General features: G+C 44.1%; 1 long non-coding RNA gene across 6 annotated transcripts; it reads left to right on the plus strand.

Moving 5' to 3' along the window:
* Window positions 1–4529: 4529 nt before the first annotated feature.
* Window positions 4530–20651, plus strand: LOC116574367. 6 transcript variants are annotated; one of them, XR_004279242.1, is made up of 6 exons: window positions 4530–6045; window positions 7012–7914; window positions 9712–9856; window positions 14864–15126; window positions 16142–16302; window positions 20032–20651. It is a non-coding gene; the product is annotated as an uncharacterized LOC116574367 (long non-coding RNA). The 6 variants fall into 6 exon arrangements; XR_004279241.1 differs by lacking the exon at window positions 20032–20651 and adding an exon at window positions 16603–17751; XR_004279244.1 differs by lacking the exon at window positions 20032–20651 and adding an exon at window positions 16609–17751.
* Window positions 20652–21444: the final 793 nt, after the last annotated feature.

Raw genomic sequence — 21444 nt, forward strand, 5'->3', positions numbered from 1 at the left:
GCACAGGGAGAGAGTGACTGGGTTGCAAAGGCTGGCATTCTCTCTCTGTACCCCCCCCCCCATCTCCCTGGGCCTCTCTCCCTGCCCTGAATTTCCCTCAGCAGCACTGTCTGGGAAGGAAGCTCAAGATTCCCACTTCCTTTTCTTGTCACTTGCTTTCCCATTTCAAGAAAGTTCACCTGCTGAGGACATCTCACTGGAGGCAGGAAGACAGTGCCTGGGCTGACTGCTTGAGGCTCAGCCTGCCTCATGTCTGCTCCTCTTTCTCAAAATGTCCCTCATTGCCTCCTTCTGTCGCTTTTTGGAGTCTCTGTTCCCTTACTTTGCCCTATGCGACCCCCCCCCCCCCCCCCCCGCACAACCCCGCTTCTGCCCTGGTTATTCTCTGATTTTTTTTTTACTTGAGAATCCCAAACCTATTCATTAAATTTCCCTGTTCTTAGTTCCCAGATTTATGTATGTTTTATTTACAGCAGCATCATTTTCCTCACTGGGGTATGACAGTTTAAAAAGAATTTCAGCTCCATCTGGGAAAGCAGACACTTGCAGGCTGGTCCGGGAAACAACCTCTCTTTTCCTTTGGGCTGGAGCAGGAAGTGCCACGGGAGGCTGGACCTCTTCCTTCCTTCACCCCACAGTATATTTTCCTTCTTTGATGACACTTTGCTTTGATCCAGGAAGTGGCCCTTACAGGAGCTAAATAAAACATAATCAATAAAATCAAAATAAAACAAAACTGAAGAAGGGACCTCTCCTTCTGTCACCACCCCTGGGCCCTGGCTCCTTCCTGTAGCACTTGGCCTGGTTCTGACCCAACCCAGGGGCCCAACCAGGGGGGTCACTCCTCACTGCTAACCTTGAGGGTGATGGAGAAGAGGGAGGAGTATGTGCTCTCAAAACACTAGTCTCCTCATTTTGGAGGGTCTTCCTTGTGGGTAAAACCAGTAGTAACTCACCTCAAAGCTCTTGTAATACAAGCATTTCAAAATTTTATAGATGAGGAAAATGGAGTTCAGAGATGTGAAATTACTGCCCATAGCTCAGAGTTAGTTAGTCTAAGAGATGTTGCTAGGACCCAGATAATTTGGATTCTTTGTCCACTGCTCTGTCCTCCAGGCCACCATGTGTCCACTACAGTATGCTAAATCAAAAACCATTTGGTCACTTAAAATAATGTTTTTTGTACTTTTTAAAGTGTTGTCTAAGGCACTAAGGTCAGCCTACTTTACAAAGACAAAAAATTGTACATATACATGCATATCTGATTTTAGACAAGTTTAAAATCAGTATTACAGCATGCAGGGCTGGGTCGGCTGAGAGTTCACTTTGAGCTTAGGAGGAAGGAGGCCAAGGGCCTGGTCAGGGCCGGAGTGCCACCGGGGCTGTATGATGTTGTTCACAACTTCGCTAGCTCCTAAAAATAGCACTTAGGATGCAAAATAGGTTCTCTTTTTGTTGTTGCATAAATCAAGGTGTCTTAGATGAGATCGATTTTCTTCATTTCCTCTGACAATAGGCCCACTTTTCATTCATGCATCTGGAGAGGTCAATTCCACAGCCGTTCATCACACATCCGCCATGAGCCGGGCACCGGCGTACTGCCAGAAGGTCATGGCCCAGCGAGGCCAGGCCTCAGTCTTGTCTGCTCTGGGCTGGGAGCGGGATCCCATTCTCAGTCTGTGTGGTCCTCAGGCCCACAGCGCTGCCCTTGGCCTGGTCTTTATTTCTGAGTAATAGTCATCTGCTGAAGTTTCCACTGCTGACCAGAATCAGGTGAGACACAATCATTTCTGTTTCTAGATTAGCTGTTACATGCATGGCGTACAGGGGTGGGCACTGCAGGAAATCACCCCAGATGAGTACAGAAAGCAGGTAAAACTACACCTGATCTTTTCCGTGGACAACTGAAGCGTAGTGGAGAGGAGGGTCTTTGCGGGCTGTGTGTATGATGGTGACAGTGCCATGCTTTCTAACTGGGAGGGTGCAGGACACTGAGGTGTTTGGAAGAGGAGGTAGGAAGGGGTTCTGAGTGTGCATAGCAGGCATACAGTTTCTGCTTAGATTGTTGCTTCTTGGGTTAGCCCTGGGGGCACCTGACGGAAATCACTGGGGGAGGGGTGGTTTCCTTCCTCCCAAGCCACCTTTGGGAGGCCCAGTGCTGCTGCGTGGGAGAAGCAGGTGCTCAGTTCCTCCTCCTCTTCTCTGTCTCTGAGTCACAAAGGAGAAAATAAGTAAATATTGCTTACATGCTCGAACTCCTTGCACATAAAAGAAATGCCAGAGATCTGTGGACTTTCTAAGCCTCGACTGAAAGAGCCAGAATCACTTAGAGAACAGGTTGGGAGCACCCCCGTGGCAGGCAGAGGGTGTGAGTGGCAGGAACGGTAGAGTGTGGGTAGCTGGAAGAGAGGAGTGGTGAGCAGAAGCACCAGTGGAGGAGGAAGGGCCATGAGGGACAGGGGAGAGACAAAACTCAATAGCTAAAAACCTATGCAACCTTCACCTCAGTCCTCCATTGTCCCAGAAAAGTGGGACCTGGAGGAAAAAGAGGTGCATTTGCATATGTGATAGTCTTACTTGTGGTGCTCATGTGCACAGTGAGCATGGCCATTCATGTTTCCCTCTGTCCAGATTAGCTGATTCAGATATGGCCCAAGTCTCTGCCATCCTAGGACTCCCCTGTCATGGCTGCTGTGCTCTCTTGTCAAAGGCTACATAGCATGATGGCTTGTTCTCCATCAGGAGAAGGCCAGTTATCCTGCTTAACGGAGAATCTTAGCGGAAGTTCGCATGTCTGTAGGGTGCTCCTGGGGACACACACCATCTCATTCCCTCCCTCTTGTGACTTAAAGGGGCAGGTCTGGTGTAGAGAAACAGCATTGGATTTTGCTCTCAAAATCCTCTGGCTTTAAGTCTCTGTTCTGACATATATATATATATATATATATTTTTTTCCTTTTAAGATTTATTTATTTTGAGAGACAGCGCATGCGCATGCATGCGTGAACAGGGGAGGGGCAGAGGAAGAGGGAGGGTTCCAAGCCAAATCCTCGCTGAGCGCAGAGCCCATTATGGAGCTGGATCCATGACCCTGAGATCATGACTGAGCCAAAACCAAGAGGTGGACGCCTAATCCACTGAGCCAAGTCGCCTCTGTTGTGCTAGTTACTTTATTTCACTTTGAGTTAGAAACTACTGAGTCAGTTTTCTCCTCTGGAAAATGCAGATTACAACACTTAACTTACTAGGACAAGGAAGGCTTTGGGGCACACAAGAAGCTAGTGGGCAAATTAGAGCAAGAAGTCTTTTCCTCAAGACATTTTATTTTCATTTGTCAGAAATTTATCATAATCTGTGGTGCCTATGCATGAAAGGTGTCCATGGGATGTGGCTCCCTTATTCCAGGGAGGCTGTTGGCTTCCAATAGCAGTGAGGCATGTTGTACAGGAACTGGTAAACATGGGCTCTAGGCTGTCACCGGGTGGGGTAGCCTTTGTCCCCACCCCCCATCTCAGCAGGGAACCTGAGGACCAGGACTGAACCTCAAGTCTGTTGCTTCTCCTCCAGCTTCCCCTCCTTTATGATTTAAATGCACCTTCAGAAAACATTCCTATCTTTCAGTAGAAAGATAAACACTTCACTATGCATTTTGCCAGAAACAAAAATGTAGATACACTCTGACTTTCTGCAGGAACTGGTCAGCTTTCTCTAAGCTGAAATGCTGCATTACAGAGAGCAAATAATATGATTCCCAAAACAGACTTCTCAGGTAGATGGTGAGCAAACCCTAAATCAGAATCCCCAAACTCCGCCAGATGCTATCCACTCTACTTGTGGTCCTGACGGAAGGACCAGCCTCTGGTGATCCAACATCCTTACATGCAGAATGGAACAATACTCCTCTTTCCTGCAGAGATATTATCAGATGGAATTTATGAGCTCTTCAAAGAACATTGAGAGAGTGCCAAAGGTATACAGTACCATAGAGGCATAGCATGTTAGTGTTGCTATTGTTATCAAAGCCTCATTGCTGTTCATGCAAAAACATTCTGAAAGTCTTCTTCAAAAAATCCTAACTACTGGGGATAATTAAATTTGTACAAGGAGGTATAAAGAACATGGAATTTTTCAATTATTTGGCTCTTCACTAATTTTTCATTGAGATTCTACTCTGTGCCCAGCAATGGGACTGCAATGATAACAAGAAATCCATAGACCTTTCTTCTGGGAGCCTACAGACTAACGGGCATGTGGCATGGGACAGAAAAAACAGGTGAAGAAGTTCCAACATTATTGGGGGTAACAGGGAAAATAGACTCATTTGTTTGAGTACCGTTTTCACTTTTACCTTGGTATTCTTACTGTCTATGGAGTAAGCTATAGTGAGTGCCTGGTTTTGGGTTTTTTGCTTTATTTTTTTTTTTTAAGATTTTGTTTATTCATTTGACAGAGAAAGACACAGCGAGGGAGGGAATACAAGCAAGGGAGAGGAAAAAGGAAACTTCCCCCTGAACAGAGAGCCCAACGCAGAGCTCAATCCCAGGACACTGGGATCACGACCCGAGCTGAAGGCAGATGCTTAATGACTGAGCCACCCAGGCAACCAGTGAGTGCCTGTTGTTTTGTCTGCACAACATACAATCCTGTCTGGTAAGGCATCTGACCTGTGAGCATTCTCCACCCCCAGGCCATGGTGTGAGGATGGAGCCAAACTCACCAGTCTAGAGACTTACCTTAAAGCCCTGGATGTTCCCTGGGCTTCAGTTTTCTGATGTCACATGAAGTCTCAATAACATCCTGGAGTAGATCTATTTAAAAGATTGAGCAAAAGCAAGGAGCAGTCATTAGGATTCAGCTTGGTCTCTTCAGTGGTAGGACATTTTGTAAAGTCCCTTGGACATGGAGTCTGGAGTATAGGCTTTGAGTTAAGACACTATTATTGACCATCTTTCTAACCTGGATACTTGAGTACTTGTGTGAGTACTCATGCCTCTTCATTGTGCGTGCTTGTGCAGTACTCTCACCTGATTTCCCCATCAGTGACATGCTGTGTTGTACAACATTCAGCATGTATTTCCAACTCCATAGTGCAGTGATGCAAAATCATGCTGACGGATCCAGGGATTAGTGTACTGGATTTCAGACAAGCGTCTTACAAAGTTTTCATGGTGTTGTTCAGGAGAAAGGTGAGAAAAAGAGAAAGAGAAATTCAGTATCAGTGACTAAAGGTGGGTGCAACATGTCTACAAGAATTCACAGAGGTCAGCATTCCCAGAGGTGACACATGACCATTCAAAAGACTGTTCCATTACCTTGGACTTTATCAATAGCTGAAAGTAACTGAAGGCATTCTTACCAACTTTCAGATGACAAAGAACTGGGAAGAATGGCCAATACATAATAACAGAAATAATAAGTTTCAAACAAATTTAATATTCTGAATTGATGGTTTAGAGCTACGCCTATCTATCTATCTATCTATCTATCTATCATCTATCTATCTATCACTAGCTTCTATCTAAAGGAATAGTATCCAGCAGGTTAAGAAAAAAGTCAACTACACAAATGTGGTTCGTGTGAAAAAGACCTGGAAGGTTTGAGATACTACAAGCTGAATACAAATCATCAGTAATACAAATCATCAGTAACTGTTCAAAATGCAAATGCAGTGCTAGTTTGCATTAACAGCTAAGGAGAGCCTTGTTCAATGGACATAAGAGCTTGCTTCACTGGCCACCCCCTTTTGTAATATTGGGACTTATCTTGAGGAGGAGATCAGAATACGATGGACAAGGTCTAGAAATCACCCATTCGCTTGCTCATTCAGGTATACATACCTGATTGACTATAGCCTTGAACCCTTTTTGCAATGGAGTAGAGGTATAAATAAATAAATAAGAGAAAATACATAAAATATGTCAGAAACTGTCCTGGAAGAATGGTGTTCAGAGAGGAAAGACAGCCTGGAGAAGGGAAAGGCCAACAACATGAGGATTCAGGCCCCACCACAAAGCACAAAGTGGCAGAAAGGGAAGGGAGTGTCAGGTAAGTAAGTTACTCACATTCTGTTCTGGACATACAAATGTCTCTCCTTTAATTCTTTGATGCATTTATTTCCTAGTTTTGTTCTCCCTCACCCAGGAGGCAATGATGTGTATCCTCTGATATGTATGGGCTCTTATAAACCATGTGCTGCTGCTTTGTACATATTTTTACATAAATAGTACTGTACTATGTGTCTGATTCTCTGTCTTGCTTTTTTCATTCAATTCTAGTTTGTAAAGAATGAATCGGGTTGCTGAGTATACAGTTAATCCTCAGATTTTGTGTTTGCAAATTCACTGCCTCACAAAAATTCATTTGTAACCCCCAAATCAACACTTGGGGAGCTTCAGGGCTCATTCATGGTCCTTCACAGACATGAGCAGGGTGGAGAAAAATGTGAGTCACTGGCAGGTACGTTCTCAGCTGAGCTAGAACGAGGAGGTGCTCTGCCTTCCGGATTCAGTATGCTATAATGCAGTGTCCCTTGGAAGTCTATTTAGTGTTATGTTTTTCACATATCTGGGAATTTTTGATGATTTTGATATTTAAAATCATCCCAAACACAGTGCTGAAAGGGTCTAGAGTTTCTTTGTGCAAGAAGGCTGGGATATGCCTTACAGAAAATACATGGGTGCTAGATAGGCTTCCTTCAAGCATGAGTTACAGAACCGTTGGTCATGAGCTCAATGTTAATGAGTCAACAATATGGATTGAATAAGATGTCTTTAAACAGAGAAACACAGAAAATAAGGTTATGTGTTGATGAGTTGACAAAAATGTGACCAGAGGCTTGCAGGAACCTAACTCTCTATTTCCCCTAGGAGCAATGGTTCAATATTTGCTAACTCTGTGTTTGCAACAACTTTATAGAACACAACTATAATGAATAATGAGAATCGATTATACCTCTGCTTCATTGCTCCTTGCTGCTGTACCATGCCACATTTTACTTCTTCATTCCCCTAGTGATGGACATCTGTCATGGCTTCAACTCTCAGTCCCCATAATCAAGGCTATGACAAGGATCTTCATGCACTTTCCCTTAGAGACCAGTGTGAGAATTTCTCTGCAGGCATTTCCAGAAATGTGATTCCTGGATCCGAGATAAGTGCATTCGACCAAGTACTGCTGGATTGCCCGCAACAATGGGGCTGCCCCCATCTACACTCTCACTGCCATCACACGACGGTCCTGTATTCCCTACAACCCTCCTGTGACCTGTCATCACCCAGCTGTCTAATTTTTGTCAAGTTGGATGGGTATAGTGTCATAATTCACCATAGTTTTTATTTTATATCTCTGATTAAACAAGTCCCAGCATTTCTTCATTTGCTCACCATTTTGGGTTTCCTCTCGTATGAGCTGACTATTCATACTTTTTGATCTATTAATCGATTAGGTTTTTTAAAAAATTAATTTGAAAAAATTCCTTAGGCTTTGTAGATATTTGCACCATGTCAGGTTTAGATATTTAAAATGTATTTTCCAGATTTGTCGTTTGCCTTTTGTGTCCATGATTTTTTTATTAGGTGGAAATCCTTAATTTTGATATTGTCAAGGAAGTGTAACTTTGGATAGTGTCTTCCTGGGAAGAAGAGGTGGAAGTTGGGGAGTGAGTTTTCATGTGAAGGGCCATCTTATCTAAGGAAAGGTTAAAAATAATTGAGATTTTTTTGGGAAGGAGTTCAGGAAAGGAAAGATAAGATATAAATGGTAAGATAGCTATTTTTTTCTAAAGGACTGTAAGTCAAAGAACCTTTTTACTTTGTCCATCCTCAGGTAGGAAGGATTTCCCTGTGAGATGAGCTCATTGTTCTCTGAGATGGCCAAGCACAGGATGGGTGAATGCCAGAATGCCCTTGACCAAGGGTAAGAGTCAATGAGCCCTGACGTTTCTGTCAGTTCTGAGAGTTTGTGAATGGGGTGGAATGAAGAGGGAGGGAATTTGCATGAAGACAGTTCTTTCCTTTAAACAAGCAATTCATCATTCCTGTGTTAATGCTCACCTGGCTAAGCTAGTCTTTCCAGTATCTGTCAACAGCAGTAACATTTCATGCTGTCCCTCATCCCCACCCCTAACTTACACAGGCAGGACACATTAACCTTGTGGACATGGTATTGGCAAGTCTTTTCTGTGACTATTTTTTTTTTGAAACTCACAATTTAATTGAGACTTCCAAATGGCTCTCCTAATTGTAGGTGTGAACTTAGAGAGAGGAGAAGGAAAGACTGAAGGTAAGGTGTTGGCTATACCCTAGTGCAGTTATAAGATGGGCCAAAAGGCAGTCTTTGTCTTTTATTCATTCATTCATTCATCCATTTCCTTATACACTGGCAAGTGCCTCCTCTATGCCAGGCCTTGGGCCCAGCCCCAGAGACACAAGAGTGAGCAAAACAGCCACTGTCCTACCCTCACAGAGCTTAGAGCCTAGAGGGACAGACATCTACTTAACACCAAATGTGCAAATCTGTGTTCACATTTCTACCTGTCTTCTCCCTTTAAAATTAGTGAAAAAAAAAAATGCAAATCAGAATGGAATAAAAATACCATTTTCATCTGTTGTAGTGGCAAACATCCAGAAATTTGTTGGTGAGGCTGTGGGACAGTAGGCCTTCTCATACAGTACTGGTAGGAATGCAGACTAAAGCAGCTCCTATGAGGGGGAACTTGGTAATATTCAACAAAATTACGTATGTATTTTATCCTTTGACCTAGCAATCCCAATCAGGAAAATATCCCTAAGATAGGCTGGCAGAAATACACTGAGGTTTATGTACAAAGCTATTCGTTACAGTACTTATTGTAATAGCTAAAGGCTGGAGAACAACCCTAATGTGCCTCACTAGGGGACAAGTTGAAGAAACCTCAGCCTAAGTCGAATCCATACAATGGAGAACATTGCATCACAAAAAGGAATGAGGTCTCCATAAGGCTACATCCTACTATAAAGAGATCTTTAGGATTTATTGTCAAGTGAAAAAAGCAAAATGGAGAAGTAGTGTATTTAGTGCACTACCCTACATCTTAGAACAGGGGGAAATTGTATACATTACTATTATTTTAAAATTTAATGAAAGGATATACCAAAAACTAATAAAACTTGTCACCTATGTGTGGAAGGGAGGGAACAAGATGATGGGGAAGACAATATAAACCAGACTATCTGAATGGACTTTCTTTTATAGACTTGACTTAGGAGTCATCTGAACGTCTCATGAAACAAAATTTAATCAGAAAGAGAACTGTACTCTCCCAAAAATGTTGAAAGCAAAATAAAATGATATAAATGCATATAAACTGAGTAGATTAAACACATAGAGAAACATTATTTCAGATGACTTTAAAGCCTAGTAATTAGATTGTGCATCCTAAGTAGAGACACATATATCTCCCAAGGACTAGAAGAGTCACAAAGAAATCTTAAACTGTTTCAACAATATTAATATTAATAATCATATTGACATTGTTGTTCTGAAGTATATGTATGTGTGTGCACTGGCCACTCTGTATTTTAACCATATAATAAAACTGTAATACAGACACACATAGTAAGAGAAACCAAACAATTTATTAGAATAAATTTAATGACAAAGAACTAAGGTTTTCAGTGTGAAAGAATTAAGTATTATAAAGTCATGATATATATTCTCTTAATTTCTTTTTAGCTCTATCACTGGAAAAGTCTGGAAACAGTAGTCAACCTGGTAGCAATGAGTTTCACTAGTACCAGATTGTAGTTTCTAAATATCATTTCCCATTAAGAAGACCCAGAGGCCCTTGGAGAAATGGCAGCTTGTGGTCTAGAGCAAGGTGAACATGGAACATCATGTTGCACCAAAAAGCAAGAAAGCCATCAAACAATTGGATATTATTCCAAAAGACTCAGGAATCATCTGGGAGGGACTACATCTGGCCAAAGATGAGGCAGTTTGATCGTCAAAAAGATTAATGACTTCAGTGGTTTGAGATATATCAGTTATCTTTACATTTATAGTTTATGATAATACTAAATTTCTAAAATCTCACTGGTCAGCTTTGGAGGGTACCAGGAAACCATTCAGTATTTTAAAGGGGCTCCTGGGTGGTTCAGTCGGTTAAGGATCTGACTCTTGGTGTGAGCTCAGGTCGTGATCTCATGGATCATGATCTTGTGGGTCATGATATTGAACCCCACTTTGGGCTCCATGGTCAGTGGAGAGTCTGATTAAAGATTCTCTCCCTTTGTCCCTCCCCCAACCGCCGTGCATGTATACTCTCTTTCTCAAATAGATAAATCTTAAAAAATAAAATAATAAAACAAAATAAAATAAGAAATAATAAAACAAAATAAAATAAAATAAGAAATAATAAAATAAAATAAGAAATAAGAGTAGTGGGAAAGAACCAAACATGTATCCTACATTCCTGCATGAATTGTACTTCAGAATAACCAAATACCTGATGAGGGAAAGTCTCTCCCTCTCTTTAAGAATGCCCATCAGAAACTGCAGAAGAAATGTGTGTTGGTTTCCTAAGGCTGCTGTAACAAAGTACATTCAACAACAAGAATTTATTGGCTCACAGTTCTAGAGGCTGGAAGTCCAAGATCAAGGTGTCAGCAGGGCCCTGCTCCCTCCAAAGGATTTTTTCCAGGCCTCTCTCCCAGCTTTTGACAGTTCCTTGGCTTGTGGCAACATAATTCCAGTCCTCCTATGGCAGTCTTCCTGTGTGTGTGTGTGTGTCTGTCTGTCTGTCTGTCTCTGGGTCCAAATTTCTCCTTCGTGCGAGGATCCCAGTCGTGGTGGATAAGGGGCCCACCCTACTCCAGCATGACCTCTTCTTAACTAATTCCAGCTGCAATGACCTAATTTCCAAATACTGTCCCGTTCTGAGATACTGGCGTTAGGATTTTAGCATATGAATTTGGAGGTCATAATTCAACCCATACTAGAACGACAGAGTTAGAATAGCATCATTTTGTAATTGCTAATGAAAGAACAGATCAAGGCCATGGCCGTCTGTAACGCTAAAACCATCAGCAAATACCAGCTGAGGAGCTTTATAGAGAGTGAAGCAGGTATCAGCACCAGACCTACTGACTACTCTGGACATCAGGGGATGCAGGAGATCCAGGCATTACCATTACAATGCATCCTGATGTGAAACCAGAGGAAGGACCCAGAACCACCTAGAAAGGGCTCTTGCCTCTCCCTGCTCCCAGAAAACCCCCACTAACCCCGAATCTGAACAAGCCTTTAGATGTAAGAGGTAAACTAATATTTTTGAGGATTTACAAGTGAGAAAAGAAGGTGTTAAGTGACACCCTGGGTACGCCATCAGCAAATTTCCAAATGTGAGAAATTCTGTAAGACAAAAGGTCTGGTTTCTTAACAGATGTTAAGGGAAGAAAAGGGAGGGGGAACCGATAGATCAAAAGAGACTATAAAAGCTATGTCAACCAAATTCTACATGTGCATTTTGTTTTGGTTTTGATTTGAGCAAGCCAGTGAAGATTAAAAACATAAAAGATGGTCAGAGAAATTTGAACACCCCCCTGGATATTTGATGACATTAAGAAATTACTAATTACTCAATGTGGTTATAGCTTTGTTGTGATTTTTAAAAAGCTCTTACTTTGTAGGCATACTACTACTCAGGCTGTCGTGGATGGAAAATTCTAGTGTCTTGGATTTGTTTCAAAATAATCTGCGAAAGGGGTGATAAACTGGGTGAGATTATAGACGAAATGCAATTGGCCATGTGTTGAAGCAGGGGTGATGAGTACCTGGGGTTTCATTACACTTTTATATGTTTGAAAATTTCCATAATAAAGTGTTAAAAAATTGATGAGGTGGCTCTCTTCCTATAAAAGCCTTATCTATTCATCTCTGCGCTGGATGCCATCCATCCTATCTTCTCAAGGACTTAGCTCACCACTTATTGCCTCACTGAGCGTTGTGAGTCTCTCTCTGTCTCCCCACTGAGTCATCCCCACAGCTAATAAATGTGCTCTACGATCTCTTATCCAAAAAAAAAAAAAAAAAAGGGAAAGGAAATCAGAGAAACCAACCCCAATCACTTCCTCGGCCCACCTGATGATTTTTCTATTCCTTTGCACAACTTAAACTTTTCTTCTCACACACATAGTTTCTAATTCATCACCATCTGCTTCCTCTTCAAACCCTGCAATCTGGTTGTGGCTAGAAAATGCCATTGAGGTCACCACCGACCGCCATGTTTTGTCAACTACAGTGGACAGGTTTCGGCCTCTCAGCCGCTTTGGCCTGGTTTCGTGTCTCTCTCCAACCGCGCACTCTGGCCCTGTCTGTCTATGTTCCCCCATCTCCTGTCCCTCTCCCCTGACACACAAAATTCCCTCCATGCCTGTCAGTTCCTCAGACACCCGGATGCTTCCTTCTTTCTTCTTGGCTCTTCCCATGATTCGCTTCTCTCACTCTTCCCATCTTCGTGATTGCTCTGTCTGTCTGGGGCCCTCCACCAATCTTTGTCACTGCACCTGCTTAGTTCCCTTTTTTAGAACACTTCCTGAAAACTGGAATCAGACTTTTATTTGTTTTTTCCCCCACTGGACTCTAAGCTCCACAAGGAAAGGAACCAAATCTCTTCTTGCTGGTCCCTGCAATCCCAGAAAATTGTACCGTTCCTGGCACACATAGGCACTTCAAAAAATATTTGTTGAATGAAAACATTAAGTGATACATTAATCAAGTGATTAAAACTTAGTATAACAACAAACTGTGACTAACGCTATGACGAAAAGCACAGTGGGACGTAGATCTAGTTTGAAAGGGTCACAAAAGCCACCACGTGGAGATTCCATTTGCGTGAGATCTGAGCGGTGGAGAGGAGTTTCATAGGGGAAGCTGGGGAGACATTATGAGAAAGGGTCAGCTCACCCTGATGAAAAACCCCAAGAAGAGTTGTTGAAACCAAAGATCTCCTGGGGATCAGATGTTGACAATCTCCCCTTTGAGGGTGGGGCTGTGTGTGTGTGTAACTTAGGAGTAAGTGACACAATGCAGAGACACCCAAAGGTCATGTTGTCCTGGCTACGTTTAATCAGCTGTGCACCATGAGCAAGGTTTTACTCTCCCTGCTCATAACAGAGCAGGAAGTGTGCCGAACGCTTCAGCGCACAGCCCGCTGACTGAGGGGTACCCTTACCTCACACCTTCTTGTGTGATACCAGCTGTATTTACCCAAACAAAACCTCAGACCCCGTCGAGTTCTGTTTGCCCAGCAGACCTCCTTTGCTCAGATCTCTAGGCTTGGACTAAGGGGTGATCAGAGTTCAGACAGTCTTCTCTCAAGGAGGTTTCCAGGGAGCAGGAATCCGAGGACCCTTCAGCCAGCAACAGGTGGAAAGAAGTTAACAATCAAGGGCTCTAAAGGAACAAAGGGCAGGTAAAGGGCTTCTGAAGCTAGTTCAAACACACACATACAGAATTAGCAAAAAGCCTTTTGAATATTAACTTGTCCTTTGACCCGTGGCTCTGTTTCTAGAAGGCTGGGCTGAGGAAATGATCAGAGGCAGGCGAAGATGAGTGCACTAGGAGGACGGCTATGAAGTTATTTACAAAGCAGAAAATTGGAAAAATCTAAATGTCCAAAAACAGAAGGAGGGCTAAATAAACCAGAGCATGCCTGAGCTGGTGTGTGGCTATTACAATTATGTTTAGAAATAAATTTTAATTGCTTGGAAAATGCTCTTAACATAACATTAAGTGAAAAAAAGTAAAATGAATGAAATAGCTGCTTCTATAGTGTGAACTCAAGCATTTGCATTTCTATATATACATGAGAAAGCTGGGTGCGTAGATGAATACAAAGAAGAAGACTGGAGAGAACCTTGCCAGTAAAAATCCGGTTATTGTAAGTTGATATGTATACGTCTCCATTTTTTTTTTAAAGATTTTTATTCATTTATTTGACAGAGAGAGACACAGCAAGGGAGGGAACACAAGCAGGGGGAGTAGGAGAAGGCGAAAGCAGGGAGCCTGATGTGGGGCTCGATCCCAGGACCCTCAGATCATGACCTGAGCTGAAGGCAGAGGCTTAACCGACTGAGCCACCCAGACACCCCTGTATTAGTTTTTAAACAAGGGCACCTTACGCATGGTCATAAACAAACAAGAGGATTTTTTTTTATTGACTGACCCATTTTCTTTTTTATTGTGGTAAAATAGACGTAATGTAATGCTTACCATTTCAGCCATTTCTATGAGCACAGTTCAGGGGCATCAAGCGCATTTGCATTTTTGAGCAACCCTCACTGCCATCCATCTCCAGAACTTTTTCACCTTGTGAGACCGAAACTCTGTTCCTGTTAAATGCCGACTCCCCATTCCCCTGACCCCATTCCCTGGCAACCACCGTCTAGCCTCTGTCTTTATGACTCTCACTTTTCCACTTACCTCATAGGAGTGGAATCAGACAGCACTCTTCTCTTTATGTCTGGTTTATTTTATTTAGCATAATGCCTTCGAGATTCAAGCCCCTTAGTGTGGTTCCTGCGTCCTGCTAAAGCCCAGCGCTGATCTCCACACCTCCAGCAAGGTCTTTCGCGTGGGACCCGATGAAGCCGAATATTGTTTGGCATGCTGAAGGGCCACCGGGAGGGATGTTAAGAGACGATATCAGGGGTTAAGTGTCCACTTCCCGCTTGTCCCCAGCAGCCTCAGGTAGCTGATGTTGCTGCATTCTGGGACTAAGTGGTGAGGGTGGGTGAGTGGAAGAAGCAGCCAGGAACCTCAATTGGAGAAAAGACTGGAAGGAGCTTTTAAAACAGCTACTAAAACTGTAAAACTCACTTTACAGGGATTGAGGGAATGTAAGTTAATCGCCCCCATGCACAAGAGAGGCAATGCGGTGTCGGGACACCAGCCTTAAGCGTCTGACAGCTCAGTGCTCAGCTCAGCCTCTGACAGCTGTGAGACTGTGGGGAGGCTCCTTGACATATCTAGACCTCAGTGTTCTCATCTGTAAAATGAGCACCACGAATGTGTCATCTCCTTCATTTGCCCTGGTTGCGTTTAAAGAACTTCGAACGTTGCCTGGCAATAATAAAGGCTCAATATGTGGTAAGTGCTATTAGTATTCAAAACTACTATTATTATCATGGCTGTCCTTTAGTGCCTAGGGTTGCTTAACTCGTAGCTGGGTTGCTTAACTCGTAGCCCAAAGCTGTTCTTACTCTCTTCTTCTGTGTCCTGCTTTGAACTTTGACCCCTGACCATTCCCCCCTACTTTTTACTTTTCTCTGCACAGCTCTGGACCTTCCAGATGGGAAAGGGCAAAAGAGGGAAAAACAGAAGCTAAAAGGGGATGGAGAGAGCCTAGCAAAGACAGGAGAGCCTGTCTGCAAGAGTTTGCAACCACCCAGTAGGAATGAAGAAACAAGCATGAAAATCACTGTTTCACAACTCACAGACAAAGCTCAAAACCCTTTCCCATGTGCTGGTAGTTAGATGTGCCAAGAAACAGCTATATTTTCCATACCTCATGCTGGAGTAGAGGCCAACCCTCATTTCAACAGGTGGCCCATAGAAACATCTTGGTATGATAAACCTCCATAAACCTTGGCTTGTTTCAAACTCTATTTAATGCCCCCCCGCCCCCCGCCAAACCAAACCCTGCCTAGATTTCTAGAACATTCCGTACATGATCATTTTTAGGATTAGCCAGAATTCTCTTCAAGATCCTGGTGTGTAACCTTTTGCTCTTTGTTCCCTTCCTCTGAAGGTGGCTGAGTGCAGTTCTTTTCACACCCTACTTGAAAGGCAGCTGCCAGTGGGAGTATACAGTTCTCTGTCTTGTTTCTTCCATTTCAGAAAGGTTTCTTTCCTACTACTTCTGGCTGTCTGCTCTGCCTGGCTGGGGAGACACCCCAGACTTCCTCCACCCGCGTGGCCTTGCAGCCAAAGACCCAAAACACAGGGAGGGGTCCAATTAAAAAACCGGGCACACAAGGAAAAGCAGACATTAAAGGACAACCCAGTCTCCTAAAAAAAAAAAAAGGAACAAGCAAAGAAAGAAATAACGGTGTGTAAATATTTTATTTCAAGTTCTCTTGTGCTAATTAAGGAATATGGACAGTTGTTTCTCACAGGGCTAGCAACTAGTCATTTTGAATGGAATCCTCTTAATGGACTGGGATAAACAAGAGAACGCCTTAAAGAGAACTCTCATTATACAGGCACAGCCCCAAGCCATGTTCCCTTCAGGCGTCTGCTGGCTTCCAGGATGTCGTGGGCGAGGTGAGATGTGCCCAAAAGAGGCGCCTCTTTCAGAGGGCATCTGTGTGAGGGCAGACGCGGGCAGCCTTAGTCACCAAGCGCGCACCTCAAGAGAGTCATTTTAATTCTGAAGTGTTTGAGTATCATATTCATTTCTGAAAACATGCATGCCAGCTTGGCGTCTAGCTCAGGGGACGTCCCATAAATCAGGAGGGAGAGGAAAATGTCAAAAGCCCGATTTTCTAGTTATGTGTGTTTTTGCTCCTTCTGTCCCCTCCTCACCCCTCCCCCACCCCACCTACCTCCTTCCTTCCCCACCAGTAACAGGAGAGATTTGGAAACGCTTCAGCTCTGTACCACCTTGGCACTCTCTTCCGGTTCAGTGTTTCTCGGCTGCTTGAGAATTCAGGATGCACGGGCCGTCCACCCGTGTCAACCCCCGGCCCGGCCAGGACCACCTGGGTTGACCAGCCACTTTGACAGAGGCAATCCGGAAGAGGAGACAATTTCTCTGCTGAGAGCCACTGCTGTTGGCCTGAATTCGTCAACCAGGATTTATTGGGAGAGCATGAGGGAAGGAAGGAGGAGGGAGAGAAATGTACAGAGTCTATCAAGTAAACACAAGTACGGCTCAGTAGTGCGGGGAGTATGACATGCCCAGGAACACACAAAGGAAACCCGGCATGCTTTAAACTTGGCCTGATGGAAATTTCTGTGTCAAGGTGGATTACAGAGTTTCACAGTCAAAAAGTGTGCCAGGCACCATCCCGGGGGGCTTTCACAGACATGGTCCTTTTTAATCCTCCCAAGAAATGCTGGTAAGGCCAACCTGTTATCCTGCGGGAGCCCTCACAAAACCGAGTCTCAGAGGGTCAACTCCACCAAGGCTGCCGAGACTCAGGTCTTCTGGCTACATGACCGGTGGTTACCCACATTGCTCAGGAAGAGAAAAAGTACTCGCTTTTTCAATGTACCTGACACTGATATTAGCCATAGGAATGTAATTGTGAATAGTAGGGGAAACTCAGCGAGAACTTGTTGTACTTCCTTTGCAACTGCTCTAGGAACCTAGAACAATTCAACAATAAGAAGTTCATTTTAAAGAAAGAGGCCACAACCTGGAGGTATAAATACTTCCCAAAGGCATGTCCTGCAGGTGCATCCCTCCCTGAACCGGCGGGGAGCAGCATGGTGCGGGCAAGCGTGTGTTACGCAGCTGGTGGTGGTGTCTGTGCAAGGAAGGGGCATAAAGGAGCTATGTAGTAATGGAACACTATTGGACTTACACTGAAGGCTCAGCGAAGGCTTCTCAGAAAAAATAGTATGCCCGAGTCTCAGCTGACTGATGTCAGCTGGGTGTGCTAGTAAATTACAAATGTTAAAATGTTACGTCTTGGGATGACTTTCAGTTGGTGGTATGCCTTTCGACTTTACCTTTTTTTTTTTTTTAGATTTTATTTATTTATTTATTTATTTATTTATTCATTTGAGAGAGAAAGAGAGAGAGCAGTGGGAGTGGGAAGGGGGCAAAAGCAGAGGGAGAGGGAGAAGTAGACTCCCCACTGAGCAGGGAGCTTGCTCCCAGGACCCCGGGATCATGACCTCAGCTGAAGGCAGATGCTTAACCAACTGAGCCACCCACATGCCGTTTGGTTTCTTACCATGTCTTTGCCAATAAAAAAATCTTTAATAAAATAAGCTTATAATTAGCTGCCTTCTTCGGTCTCTAAAATGAGAAAGACTATTGTTTTTAGGCAATCAGATTTGAGGGAAGGAGTTTCAGAGCCTAAGAGATCTGGGTTCAGACCTCAGTTAAATGGCTTTCCAGAAGTATGACATTGAGAGAGTGGCTTGTAATCTCTGAACTTCAGACTCTTTATAGTTAAACAGAGACAGTCATACCTACTCAACAGAATCACGGCATGAAAACCTACAGATAGATGATGGTGTTTATGGATACATTGTATGTGCTCAGAAAATAAATGTATGGATAAATGATGAAATACAGATTAAACTTAAAGTAGAGCATTTACGCAGAGTAAGTATTTTTTAACCAAAAAAGAAAAATCAAGCCCTCGAAGTCTATTGGTGAGGAAAAGTCCCATGAATGAACAATTATGGCATGATCTCAGAGCTACTGGGGCGGTGTTTCTGGTAGATCTTGGGCAGGGTGGGGGCATCCAGGCTCCGGGTCTGGGTGTTGGGTCTCAAACAGCCCTGACAGTAGCCAGGGTCTCCCTTACATGTTCCATGAGCAGTGCCAGTTGTGACATAGATACAGAGAACCCATGCATCCTCATGAGACATCCGACTGGAGAGCTGTGGAAAGCCCCAGTGGGGCAAGGAGAAGCCTTTCTACTCACAGGTTAGGGTTGGCTGTGATTTGTCCTGAGACTTTAAAAATCTTTGCCTCATAGGGATACCAGGAAAGGGTCATAGGTTCATAGGGATACCAGGAAAATTGTATAAGGAGAGTGCACCATGACCAGAGCCAGTGTCTGTTTACACTGGACAGGTAGGCAGCCCAGCCACACGGGGTATCAAACTCTTTCTGCATGTGGGTATGGCTTGTCTAGAGAAACACAAAATCTGCACCTCCTCTTGTTGGGCCAAGCTGCCTCTTTTTATTAGCTATCCATATACCTGGCTGTTGACTTTATTATCTCATAAAATTGGCCTGTCAGTCTAGAAAAGCAAAGGCGGACACCCAGCCTGAATTTATTAGCCAGAATGGCTGCGACCCTTAAGAAGTTCTGTCTATCACTCACTTAGGTTTGTGTTGTTTTTTTCTCGGCACAGCAAAGTGTCAACATTGTCACAAAGAAGCCCTTGCCCGGGGCAGCTTCATCTTCCATAAAATGTGTAATGTGTGAGGGAGCAGGAGGTAGGGCTGGGTGTGAGCGAGGTCATTGGTTCCCAAATCTGTCTGAACTTAAATTGGCTATTGAAAAATACGTTTAATGAGAGGCTGTTCGGGAAGGTCTCAGGAATCTGGATTTTTAGAAAGTTCCCCTGGGTAATTCTGATCATCAGCCAGGACTGGGAGTATCTGGCTCCCATCATCTACCAGGTACCATTGGTCTGGAACATTCTAGAATACGGAAGTCCAGAGGCGTCAATAAACCATCAAGGTAGGAAATTGAGAAATAGTTTCTTAACAACCTGGGGGAAATTTCTCAACTGAAGGAGAGACTGTCTTGCCTTTCTATGCCATAAGGAAGACTTCCTTTGCCCAAGAAGCTTCAATATTTTCTATTCCCCCACGAATCATTCAACATTGGGGGCAACTAGTACACCTTGACCTCACCTTCTCAAGGTGTGGTCTGCAGACTGGTATCATTAGCATCACCTGTGAGCTTGGTAGAACTGCAAACTCTGGAGGCCCACGGTAGACCTCCTGAATCAGTCTCTACCGGGGTCCCGAGGAGATTCATATACACACTGAAGTCTAGGAGAGCGCTGGCTCAGGTCACTGGCTCCCAACTCGTTCTTTTGGAATCATCTGGAGAGTTAAAAAATATATATATACTGATGGGTAAATATCAAAGTCCAAGGTAGAAGAATTATTTCAAATTCCCTGGGGTTATTCGATTGTGCAAGGAAGCAACAACTTTCAGCAATAACTGATTTAAAGAAATAATAATCATCTTTTATTATTAAAATAATGATTTTGTTATTATAAAGGGGGGTTGTAGCAAGGGGTTTTGTACATCATTACTGATTTGGCGTTTTTCCTTTATTAAACTGAAGAGACTGTTTGGGGGCGTGAGCGAAACAAAGAACAGGGATGGCTCGGAAGCCCTCCGATGAGAGCAGAAAGAGGAGCAGAAGATGTTGGGATGTGAACGGTCTCAGTGTCCATTTCCTTCGGAGCCTGCACGGATGGACTAGCACGTCCCGGACAGCACTGGTCGCTCCCCTGCCTTGCAGAGAAACACACCCAAACTAACAGATGTATGAGAAGAAGTCCCCATGTCTATCTAGATGCCTCTCTCTCGATCACAGAAAATTGTTTCTTATGCTCCTGTGCTCTAGTTTAAGCATATTCCTTATTCTGTCAGAAGCTAAGTATAGGTTGTGTGGTTAGTGAGACAGAACAACGATCCAGTTTGGAAAATGAACAGAAGGTGGTATGGAAAACTTCAATCCCATGAATGCCCCTCCACCTGATTCCCAGCGTATCAAAACTCTTTCAGAGCCCGGGCCCACCCCTGAGTCAGTCCTGACTGTCCCCAGCAGGCGAGAGAGGGCACCAAGCCAATGGTGGAGGATGGCAGGGCCCAGGTGGGAGGTCAAAGGGCTTGGGTCTGACTTTGGTGTGGACACAGTGTTTGTTTGTTTTTAAAGATTTTATTTATTTATTTATTTATTTATTTATTTATTTATTTGACAGAGAGAAAGAGAGAGAAATCACAAGTAGGAAGAGAGGCAGGCGCAGAGAGCGGGGGAAGCAGGCTCCCTGCTGAGCAGAGAGCCGGATGCGGGGCTCAATCCCAGGACCCTGAGATCATGACCTGAGCCGAAGGCAGAGGCTTAACCCACTGAGCCACCCAGGCACAGTTTTCTTATCTGTGTTTGAGCTCATCTCGCTATTTGGTACTCCGAGCCATAGTACTGGGAGTGAAGAGTAGTGAGACCCAGCGTGGGAGGCAGCCGCCCACTACATCTGGGGGCTCTCCCCCAGTCCGTGGGCTGCATGGCCCCCTGGTTCTCAGCCCCGCAGGCCTCCTTCCCCCCACCCTCCCATCCCCGTGGAGCCGCACCTCTCCCCTAGCTTTGCCCGCGGGCGGCATTCTCCACCGCTTCTGACTAACCCGGAGTCAAATGTTAGGCTCAGAAAAGCCTCAGCAATAAAAATAGCTCCAGTAAGGTGGCAGCTTTAATTCTTTGTGCTTTCGGGTGGCTGAGAGCAGAGAGCTGTTTCCACACTACTCACTGGGAGGCTCTTAGAAACAACATTTGAAACACCAGATAAAAAGCACTGATTTAGGAAAGCCTCCTGGAACGCTTTAATTGGAAAACAGTTCCACCTTGTTCTATTTCCCTAACCACCTCTCTTTTGGAGGGGCCATGCTTTACTCTGAGCCGGGGACCCCGATGTTTCAGTTGGGAACGAGATGAGGCACGTAGTGGGGAGAAGGGCCACAGCCCTGAGGACCTCGC

Source organism: Mustela erminea, chromosome 15, assembly GCF_009829155.1.
Source record: "Mustela erminea isolate mMusErm1 chromosome 15, mMusErm1.Pri, whole genome shotgun sequence".
Lineage (NCBI taxonomy): Eukaryota > Metazoa > Chordata > Mammalia > Carnivora > Mustelidae > Mustela > Mustela erminea.